This window comes from Bos grunniens, chromosome 8, assembly GCF_055505025.1.
Source record: "Bos grunniens cultivar Pamir isolate PY7600 chromosome 8, Bosgru_T2T1.0, whole genome shotgun sequence".
NCBI classification, from domain to species: Eukaryota; Metazoa; Chordata; class Mammalia; order Artiodactyla; family Bovidae; genus Bos; species Bos grunniens.
In genome coordinates, this window is record NC_141172.1 from 103,893,273 (window position 1) to 103,902,470 (window position 9,198).

Below are 9,198 nucleotides of genomic sequence, written 5' to 3' on the forward strand. Positions count from 1 at the left end.
CCAGGATTCTTGGCCCCCGGAGGAGAAGAATTCAATCCGGGGCCAGAGACGAGGCTTGATCGCTCAGAGCTTTTGTGTAATAAAGTTTTATTAAAGTATAAAGGAGATAGAGAAAGCTTCTGACATAGGCATCAGAAGGGGGCAGAAAGAGTACCCGCTTGCTAGAGTTAACAATGAAGTTATATAATCCAAAGAATGTCTGGAGGTTGTAAAGACCTCATCAGACCTACTCCTATAATTTACATTTTAAGATAACAGAAGGTTTAATCCAAAGACTGTCCTTAGGCAGGATACATTATTGTTATATAATCCTAAGGAATGTGGAGAAAGAAAAAAAGTTTGTCCTTTCTTCCTCCTTGAGAATTCCAGACCCCTCTCTCCTTGGGGACCCCTAGACTCCCTATCAACCTGCCTAGGAAATGACTCTCTCAAACCTAGAGATTGTCTTACTGAGGGAAGGTAAGTCAGACAGAGAAGGAGAAATATCATATGATATCCTTATATGCAGAATATAAAAGGAAATGTTACAAATGAACTTATTTACGAGACAGAAACAGACTCACAGACTTAGAGAAAAACTTATGGTTGCCGGGGAGACGAATTGGGGAAAGAGATAGAGAGTTTGGGATGGACATGTACACAGTGCTTATTTAAAATGGATAACCAACAAAGACCTACTGTATAGCACAGGGCACTCTATTCAACGTTATGTGCCAGCCTGGATGGGAGGGGTGTTTAGAGGAGAATGGATACATGTGTATGTATGGCTGAATCCCTTTGCTGTTCACCTGAACCTATCACAACACTGTTAATCAGCTACACTCTAATATAAAATAATTTTTTTAAAAAAAGAGTGGAAAGGCTTTGGTTGAAATAAGGCTGAGTGCTTGGCCTTTCCACCTCTACCCGGCAGCCCCCAGAACACCTCGGAGGAGCCTCTCAGGTCAATTGTCCAGGACCCTGGCTTGGAGGCTACCAACAAGCCCTTTGAGTTTCAACATTCAATGGGCTCAAGGGAAATTCTTTTTACTCCCAGCCCCCGCCCCCACCTATCAATTGGAACATCCTTCTGTGACATCTCTGCATAGAGCTACCTCTGTGCATCCACCCTAGGACCCAGGACATAAGGACCTCAGAGAGCAGACCACTTCCTTGGGGGTGGCACTGCAGGTATCTCTGCCCACTGCGAGCCACCTCCCCCGCAGGTGCGTTTCTCCTGTGCCATCAGAGTTCATTAGGTATGTGCTCCCTGCAGCTGTCTCTTCCCCCGGTGGACAGTCATGGCGTCCTTGGCCCGAGGTCCTCACAAGCTTTATTGCTATTGTTGTTGTTGGTTGGTTGGTTTCTTGGTGCCAGCCTATCCTGGACGCAGTATTCCTGAGGGTCTCTGGTCCTCTTCCTGAGGGTCTCTGCTGAGGGTCTCTGGCTGGCAGGGAGTCCAGTGTTGCTCTAAGGTCTCTTGTGCTGGCTGTGGTGTGTCGCTTTCTGCAGCAAGGTTATGCATATGCTTATTGCATGGCATGCTTAGCAGAATTCCCCAGGGCACTGCTATTAGCCAGGCTTTCCCTACATGGCATCCATAGGCATAGAGCTAGATCCAAAATATACTTGCACTTGCACTCAATATTCAATCTGCTTTGAACCAAAATATACTGACTTGCACTCAATATTCAATGTCCCATCTCTTTTTTTTCTTGTGTGTGTGTGCATGCTCAGTCGTGACCGACTCTTTGCAACCCCATGGACTGTAGCCTGCTTCAGCCCTGGAGGACTGAATGCTTCTCCACCCATGGGATTTCCTAGGCAAGAATACTGGAGGGGTTGCCATTTCCTCCTCTAGCGGATCTTCCCGATCCAGGGATCAATCCCACATCTCCTGCATTGGCCAGCATGAGAAGCCTCATTTTTTCCTGCCTACCTCCAAGTGCGGTTTTATCCTGAACGCACCCCTGGGAGATTAAATTTAAGTTGTCTGATATATCTCTTTATCTAAAGCCTACCATTGGAAATTCTTGTATTTGTATTAAGCATTACTCTCTCTATTGAATACTCTTGTAAAATGTGACTGTTCCTCTAGCAAGTATCCTGTTACCTCTAGCCTCTTTTCTCATCTGGAAAATGGAAATAATACCTGAATGTCCAACAACACAGTGCGAGAAGCGCAGTTTTGGGAGTTCCTGGAGAAGAATCACAACGCCACCACTTTCTACTCTGTGCAGGTGATAACCTTTTGTGGCCTCAGTTTACTTAACTATGAAATAATATTTGGTTGCTGGGAAATCTGAGAGTGACACAGAGAAAACTTATTTTATACCTTTGTAAACGTATGAGAATTCTGTGTTCTTGAAACTGTGTCTGGCATGTGAAAAATGCTTCTGTCACCGTAGGAACCAGTTTGGAAGCCAAGCCATGTTGTGCTTTTTGTTCATTTCCATTAGGACAGCAGAGTTTCTTCAGCAATACTTTACTGAGGGCCTGCCACCTGCCAGCAGGTGGCTAAGCTCTGGGGAGAATGAGCTTCCAGCAGACAGGGTTCCCGCCTCTCATGACTTTGTACTCAATGCTGTGAGTCAGGTGGTGGGGGGAGGAGATCATTGGGGCAGTTATGATGCACAGAGGTGTGTGGGGGAAGTACAGAGCTCTGCGGGAACTGTCAGAGTGGTGTGTGAGCCCGCCAGTAGGATGAGCATTTGCTTACCTGTGCGTGTCCCTGAGTCATGTCCGACTGGCATCAGGGGTGAGGCCTGGATCAGGCTTCACCTCCTGCCGTTTCCAGCCTGGTAGGGGAAACATGCGCGTGCATGCTTACCAAGTCACTCCAGTTGTGTCCGACTCTTTGAGACCTCTGTAGCCAGCCAGGCTCCTCTATCCATGGGATTCTCCAGGCCAGAAATACTGGAGTGAGTTGCCATGCCCTCCTCCAGGGGATCTTTGCAACCCATGGATCAAACCCGTGTCTCCTGAGGCTCCTGCATTGGCAGGTGTGTTCTTTACCACTGAGCCCCCAGGAAAGCCCCTCGCCACTAGTAATAGGCCCTAAGAAATGACTGTAGACTACAGGGAAGGTGGTGGTGGTGTAGTTGTTCCGTCGTATCTGACTCTTGTGACCCCATGCACTGTAGCCCACCAGGCTCCCCTGTCCATGGAATTCTCCAGGCAAGAATACTGGAGTGGGTTGCCATTTCCTTCTCCAGGGGATCTTCCTGACCCAGGGATCAAACCCAAGTCTCTTGTTTCCTGCATTGGCAGGCTGGTTCTTTACCACTAGCGCCACCTGGGAAGCCCCTGGGGAACCATACTATGCTAGAAATAACACACTACTTATTTCCTGACAGTTTCTGCAGGGAGTGGGGCCTGAAGGAATGAGCTGGAGAGAGCAGCCGCAGCCACCTGCTGAAGAGAACACTGAGGTCTGAAAGACACATCTCTGACTCTTTCTGAGCCCTGCTCTCTGTCCAGCCTCGTCTGTTGTCAGAGATGAATAGAATTTCAGTGTGGAGTGTGACAGTTATAACCACGTGCTCAGGACTTGGAACTGCCTTTGAGTTCTGACTTCGGCAATCACTATCTGCATGGCCTTGGGGAAGCCACTTAAACTTTTCCAGCCTCGGGTCCCCTAGGTTTGAACTGAGAGGCATTTCTGCTTGCTGGAAGCAATTGTTGCAGATTAAATGGCACAATGCGTGTAGCGTCCTCAGTAAATATTAGTTATTGCCGTTGTCAGTCCCTCCTAGAAGAACTTTTTGGACACGTTCATGTAGAAATTCGTAGCTGCCAACTCACCTTCTCCAGGGTAACAGTTGATCAATGGTTAATTCTGAAACAAGCCGTCTACTTTCAGAGCTTATGAAATATTTCTGGCTCTTGACAGAGGGGAGGTTAAAGGACCATCCAAAGCTATTCGAGTTACCATGGCTGCATAATTAAGGGCCTGTGAATTTCAGGATATTTAAAAAATCTGAAACAACTTGGCATGAAATGATCTTTTTTTTTTTTCATTTTCACTCACAAATAGACTAAAAATACACATGAAAGGGATTTTCCATTCCCGATCTGCTTTCACTGTGGGCATCTGAATTTTTTTCCATGATGGAGGGTCAAAGGTAGTGATGACGTGTTGAACTTATGTGGCTGCTAAAGTTAAGGAGATACCAGAAAAATGAGACAACAGAGGAGGGAACACAAAAAGGATTTCTAGGCTTCAGGGCATAACTAAAATAAGCAGTCTGGTCACCGGGGTGAGAATCAGGTAGGCATGTAGGTGTGTACAGTCCCTTTTGATAGTAAGGCCATTGCTCTTTGCTTTGGATGGAATTATTGCCTAGAATTTATGGGAGTTTAGAGGGGCTTTCCTTCTTGGAAACGAACCTTCATCTAATGTTTCCCACATGTCAAAGGTGTGCATACTAGCCTGGGATTAGATTCAAGGGGATTCCCTGTGATCTTCTCAAAGTGAGATGTGATTGAACCATGCTGTTTTTTAGTCCCTAAATTGCATTCTATTCTTTTTTGACCCTGTGGACTATAGCGTGCCAGGCTCCTTAGACAAGAAAACTGAAGTGGATTGCCATTTCCTTTTCCAGGGGATCTTCCCGACCTGGGGATCAAACCTGCGTGTCCTGCATTGCAGGTGGATCCCTTACCACTGAGCAACCAGGGAAGCCTGGAGGGCTTTTAGAGGGGTTCTAAAAGTCAGGAAGAAACAGAGGAGGCTTGGTGCAGCCAACGAGGACCTGAGGACATAGACCAACATAGGTAGCGATGGAAACGCCCGGGGAAGAGGGGTCGGGCAGGAGCACGCCTGAGGGGTTATGGTCCAGGACAGCATCACACACACTGGTCTTCAGGATGAAGGCTTGGAGCAGCTGCTCCATGTGAGACAGCAGGGAGTCTGAGCTGAACCATACCAGGGGAATGTGTGGCTTAGAGCTTACAACTATCTCCTGATCTCCTGGGATTCACTGCCCCAAGGCTGGCCACACTGACTTCACTTCATCTTCCAATCAGCCCTTTTAAAAACATGCTTTCAAATACCTGGCTCTCAGAGAGGATCCAGGCACAGGTACAGCCCTGCTTTCCCCGTCAGAGCTCCCACCTGTCCAACAAGGCAAAGGGCGTGCCTACTTTTCTAGAATGAAACTCAGCAATAATGACCTGACCGCTGCCTCTAGGGTCATCCTTCTCTCTCCCAGCCATGAAATTTGAACGTTTCTGTCTCCAGGCAGAGCATTTCAACACCAGGAGCTGACCTTTTCTGAGCACCATGAAAAATGATATACACAGGGCTATTCTGCAAAATCAATAGACACCAAAGCCAGCAGAGGGCTTCTCTGCCACCTTGGCCAACCACTAAGAGACATCCTTCAGGGTTTCATGGAAGTCTGCCCAGCCTGACTGCTGGAGGTGATACAGCCTAGTGGAAAGAATAGTAGGGTGTTGGTCCAAAAGTCTGGGTTCAAAGCCAGCTCTGCCCTCACTTATGGAAACCCTCAGATGCATCATTTCAACTTCCTTGGGTCTCGATTTCTCTGGCCATGAAATGGGGCCAGTAATTCAGAACGTGCAGTGTTGGAGTGAAAAACTGATGAGGAACCAGAGGCAAACCATCCTATCACATATGTAATATGTAGTTCTGCATTAACTTTTTTGAGTGTGTGTGTGTGTTATCATCACAGAGGGCTTGTATATGGAGTTAACTTAAACGTCTGTTTCCTACTCTGCATTCCAAACCACTGTGACTTCAGCGTGACTTGTGTATTAAGCCAGCTGGATACTTTTTCCTCTAAGAAAGCATGGCTGTTTGTAGAAATCCAGGGGGAGGTGAGAATAGGTGTTCACAGTCCATTGTGAGCATTAGAAAGGGTAGGATTAAGGGGGATATGTTTTTCATTCTGTCAGCTTGAATTCCCTTTCCAAATTCCATTCTGGTTATATGATCAGGCTACCGCTGTATTTATGGGTGGCCACAGTCTGGCTGGAGGGGCAGATTTAGTCAGAAAGAATTTTTTTTTTTTCCTTCTAAAGGCAGTTCAAGAAGCAACAGCATTCAGCAGGAATGTGGCAGAACGGGTCCTGATTTGAGGGTCGTGGGGACCTGGGTCTGAAACAAGGCTCCATCCCTCTGAGCTCTGTTACTCATTCTCTCTGCTTTTCGAGCTTTGTCCAGTAGGAATGGTCCCTTTCTGACACATGCGGATCTTCAGTGAGATGAGGTATACAAAGATTTAGAGAGTGGGCTTTCCTTGTGTTTTGGCTGTTGCTGTCATGACTGTTAATTAAAAACTCGTACTTTACTAAACATTTAACACGCTCCCCCTGCCCCCACCCCCCCGCCCTGCCCGGGGAATATATGTCTATCTACTGTGTTACCTGGGAAACTTCTTGGAATTCCACTGGATCATGAGGGGTACACATCCTTGTCAAAGTGCAAAACTGCAGCCTGAACACACACTACACAGCTTCCTAATTTTTAACTATATTCTGTGTGTTCGAGATTTTGTGGAAATGTCCCAGAGGCAGAGGGCCCTGGGGTGAGTTTTGGAACCTCCAACCCTGCTGCAATCAAATCGGCCCACATTTACCTGCCGTATAGCAGGATTTTGCCTGGTTCATTTCCATTTCACTTGATGAATATTTCCACTGCCTTTTGATAACCACTGTCTCAGAACACTAATCTTGGCCAAGTCCTTGCAAACTCATAAACAGGAAAACCAAGGAAAATCTCCATTTATTGAGCTCTTACTACATGCCAGGTTCTGTGCCAAGTTTGATATATATGATCTCACCGAGGGTCACAAGAGCCCTGTGAGATACAGATGGTCCTCCTCTCTATGGATGATAAAGCCAGTGTTTGCAAGGCTGGTTCCTTTGGGTGAGGGAGGGAGTTGGTGAAAGGAGAAGGGGAGCTAGGTTTTTCAAAGCATAGGAAAAAAAAAAGTTAACACCTTAAGAGCTTGGCAACACCCTTCTCAATCCTTATCCAGTTCACACTACTTGTGCAAATCAGAGAATAGGCATATTCGTTTTCTTCCCCCAAACGCCATCACCTCCCAGCGACACACAGTTTCAACGCACACTCACTTGTGTCTGCTGCAAAGGACTGGATGCCCACAATGCCAGCAGACTTCCCACAGGTTTCAACAGCACCCAGCAAAGCTTTCCCCCACTCCTAAGTTAGCCTCACCACATCTCAGGACAAGGCAGGAAGCCGGCCGGGGGAGGCAGCAGGTTTTATTTCTAAAGCACAGATGGGAAAACACCATCAAAAGGGGGGAAGTTCACAAAAACATGAAAAAGAGGCATTCATTCTTCAAGGGAGGCTCCCTGTCCTGCTCTCCCTCTGGACGGAACACATTCCAAGGACTCCCTCGGCAGCAGCATGGTACTTTATAACCGAGAGCTTCAGAATCTGCAAAGGCCCAAACTCAAAACCTGTGCCTTCTGGCATCAGTGCTCGACATTTTATGTCCAACCTAGGCTGCTCCCTTTTCTCCCAAGCTGTGCCAACATAACCTCCAGCTTGTAAAATACAGCCAAGAGTCTGACCTGCCAGCTAGAGAGGTGCCTTCAGACCTGGTGGGACAGAAAGTCAGGGAGTAGAAGTCGGGGTGGGGTGAGGAACGCACAAGAAACACTCCAAGATTGACTTAGTGCCTCAGTCCCTCTAAGTTGGGGGCAATGACAGTGATTACCCAGACTTCCAGTTCTGGAGCCCTTGCTCCTCCAATCTCTTTATATTTCATTTCCTCATAATAACAACAGAATGTATTGTCCCCATTTTAAAGAAGTGAAAACTGAGGCTTGGAGAGGTTACATATTTTTACCAGGGTCCTGTGTGTGGTGTGGTGGTTATGGGGATACGAAAGGGATCCTTGGCTTCAAAACCCAAGTTCCTAATCCCCTTACAACACTGCTGGGACCGAGAAATCCCCCTATGTTCTTTCCAGTCTGCCAGGGGAGCTGTGCTTCCCATCCCCAGGGGCAGTTGTTTCTCAGGGCTTTCTGCAATGAGAGGTGAGAAGGGAGAGGTGATTTTAGAAAGATATAGAATGCTGCTGACTCTGAGCACCTCAAATACACCCAGGTGCCCAGCCCAGGGATCAATGAGTCAGGAGGCATCCTTAGGGAGTCCCCCCCCACCCACCCACCCCACCGCCCTTCAGAACAGAAGCCTGTGTCTACCACTCCCGTCCTGTAGTCTGTACTTGTCCACCTGACCCTAGGAGTTACCTTCTCTGTTCACCCAGCCCACATCCCTTGCCAAGTCTGACCACAGGGTGGATGTCGTAGGGACAAGCGGATAGTACACAACTCTTTGTAAACTGTAAAGTAAGGGTTGCTGAGATGTAAAATCTTATTGTTCTTCTACCATCTTCTACGAATCTCCTCCTAACCTACTCCATGGAAAGGCCACGAGGAAACGCCACTGTAAAACTCTGCTACCTTAACCCTTAAACAGAAATATTCACAGGTGAGTCAGCCAGGTGGCAAGTTAAGAGTGAATTCTCACTCTCCCTCTGAAGAATGGCAGCGATAACAACTTCCTAAAAAGTTTCCTGCACGTGGAGCTCTTCATAGAACTAAAACAAGCAGACAGAAATCTCCAAGACTGGAAGAGGGCAAGTAGAAGACAAGTCAAGGTGCATCCGATCATAGCAAATACTTTCTGCCAGCAGCCAAAATAAAGCCAAAGTTTTATCATTTAGGAAACCACAACCACTTTGTATCGGAAATGCAAGCAGTCTATCATAGTGATCTTTGGTAATGGGGTGAAACAGACTTACCTTTCTGGAGTTGGGAAAGCCCTAGATTCTTGAGTGAACCAGCTCCATGGAACAAGTACCTGGATGTGAGCAGCGGGGCTCCCAGTGCGCAGCCCCCCAGTGTCACCGAGAGCCCGCTGTCTTTGTGCAGAGGGCCGGCGGCGCGGGCGCGGACCGGCGGCGCGGAGTGTGTGCCTGCGCGGGGAGAGCTTGTGACAGTAGGCAGACTGTGGCCGGTGCAGCCAGCTTTGGCTGGCTTATATAGCGAGCTCCTTCCTCTGAAATGGGACGCCTCGCCTCCAGACATCCTTTCCCACTTTTTCAGTTGGTGAATTAAAGGAACAGCCCTCCCAGCGGAACAGCGTTAGCTCATGAAAGACGCGGTCTGCTCTCTGCCAGGGAAAGAACCTATTTGCATACAATTTATTGCAAAAGT

At 47.6% G+C, this 9,198-nt stretch overlaps 1 protein-coding gene across 12 annotated transcripts in view; it reads right to left on the reverse strand.

Annotated features, from left to right (window-relative positions):
• TNC (tenascin C) overlaps nucleotides 1-8,997 on the reverse strand; it is a 102,388-nt gene extending 93,391 nt beyond the window's left edge. For all 12 annotated transcript variants that reach the window (XM_086413904.1, XM_086413902.1, XM_086413903.1 and 9 more), the window contains exon 1: nucleotides 8,784-8,997. The gene's annotated coding sequence lies outside the window, so the exon portion shown is untranslated. The remainder of the gene's footprint in view (nucleotides 1-8,783) is intronic.
• Nucleotides 8,998-9,198: the final 201 nt, after the last annotated feature.